Source organism: Octodon degus, unplaced genomic scaffold (assembly GCF_000260255.1).
Source record: "Octodon degus isolate 3935 unplaced genomic scaffold, OctDeg1.0 scaffold00095, whole genome shotgun sequence".
Taxonomy (NCBI): Eukaryota; Metazoa; Chordata; class Mammalia; order Rodentia; family Octodontidae; genus Octodon; species Octodon degus.
In genome coordinates this window covers 2682876-2684948 of record NW_004524671.1, presented here as the reverse complement: position 1 = coordinate 2684948, position 2073 = coordinate 2682876, and the positions used below count along the sequence as shown (strand labels likewise).

At 37.0% G+C, this 2073-nt stretch overlaps 1 pseudogene; it reads left to right on the top strand.

Moving 5' to 3' along the window:
* Positions 1 to 884: 884 nt before the first annotated feature.
* On the top strand, positions 885 to 1776 carry LOC101569769 (annotated as a pseudogene).
* The last annotated feature ends 297 nt before the right edge of the window (positions 1777 to 2073 follow it).

Genomic DNA, 2073 nt, shown 5'->3' with positions numbered 1-2073 from the left:
ACATTAGTAACATTAGTTTTAGAAGATTTAAGTGTTAATTTCATATTCAAAGAAAGCAATGAGATAGTTGTTATGAGAGATGGTGTGACTCTCAAAGGTGAAAAGTCCTTAAACAAAGGTGAAATGTCCTGTTGGTTCAATTTATGGCTTTGTAAAGATGGAGGAGGTTCAGTGCCTCACAACAATGTGTAGGATTATTCTGTGTACTTTATATGTGAGTTTTTAGCATTAGAGTTTTCCGTTTGAGTTTTTAGACTCATTTTGAACTTTAGTAGGTCAGTGTTTTGTGACTGTGGAATACATGGTGTTGTACAGTGGTTGTCTTAGGATAGATAGTCTAGAGTAATAGTTATCACTACAAATTGCTGTTACGCTAAGTCTGTGCTTGTTTCCTAATGCGTAACACGTTGGAAGGCAGGGAGAAACGTACAGTGGATAAAAGTTATTATGCAAATTCCACTTTGCATAAAATTTGAAAAAATCATAGATAAATGGAGATCAACAAAACATGGGCAACTCTGATGTAAATCTTTCTATTCGTAGTCATTCTTGGACATTTGCTTGACCTTCATCCTGATTCTACTTCCTAAGATGATACTGAGGCCACATTGTATTAATGAAGTCTTTGTCATGTGGATGTAATCAAGCCCATATGACAGTAGAATAACAAGAATACCTCTGATGTTTCATTTAGGCAAATAAATGTAGACAGGGAAAAGTCAGCAGGCAAAAGAATGAGTGGCATCTCTGTAATTGCTGACATAAATTCTGATTGTAATTACCTCATTATATAAAACAATAAAGAATGTAATTCAAAGGAAAAAAAGGAAGCAGTCATCATGGTACCTCTAGAAAGTGGAAGCTACAGACTCTTGAACCTCATTATGTTTAATGCTAAGAGCTGGACCACGAAGAAGCACTTACTGGGCAGATCTACTCAGAGTGGCTTTGAGTTAAAGACTTTGAGCTCTCACCTTTAAAAAAATGGGAAGTCCTGCTTGCATCTTTATTTTTCTTTGTGGATTGTTACATGAGATCAACAGCCAAAAGACTGAAAGGGGGTGATGTGATGATGGGTTACTAAGTGGCCAGAGATGTGGAAAGTAACAACTCAGCCTTTCCAATAGGAACTATCATAGATGCTCTTATAGGGTATAAAATATACTCCATTTTTGATGAGAAAAGACTGGAAAATTTTTCCATGATGTGGCCAGATACATTGCCACAGTCTTTGGCCCCGGGGACAGTGGGCATGTCAGGCCTCTCTGCTTACTTTGGTCTGTTGAAGATCTTGGTGTGAAGGGTGGAGAAATGGTGCTGGTTACTACAGTAGCAGGAGCAGTGGGCTGTGTTGTGAGGCAGATAGCTAAAGTCATGGGCTGCAAAATTGTCAGAACAGTGGGATCTGATGAAAAGATTGCCTCTCTTAAACAACTTGGATTCCATGTTGCCTTTTAGTACAGTACAGCAGATTCTTGGGATGAAGCACTGGGAAAAGCCTCCTCTGTGATCTGTCAGACTATCTCTGTACAACTGATCTGGTCCATTTCTCCTAGGTCCATTCCTAGAGAGTGATATTTATAAGCAACTTTGCATAGAAGGGCTCCTGGTCACCAGATGACAAGGAAATGTCTGTAAAAGGCTATGAAAGATTAGATGAAATGGGTTTCAGAGGATAAAACCCAGCATCACAAACACATTATCAAAGTATTTATAAACATCCCAGGGCCATTTATGGGAATGCTGAAAGATGATAATTTGGGGAACAAGTCATAAAAGCATGAAAAAGTGACATGAATTATCATATCAAGCTTTGGAGGACTTCTTAATTTTTTCACTATGTAGTAAAAATATATACTGTCCCTATGATCTAAGAAATAATAATGATCTACTGTAAAAATACATTAAGTGGTCTGTAATTAGTGATAAATAATATCAATTTCATGATTAATCACAGCCAGTCACCTTTCTTCTTACTACTGCTCTTTCTAGTTTATTGAAACAAATATGATGGCATTGGAATCTATGTTAGTTTTTGATTACTGTGACAAAATATCTGAGGTAACTTATAAG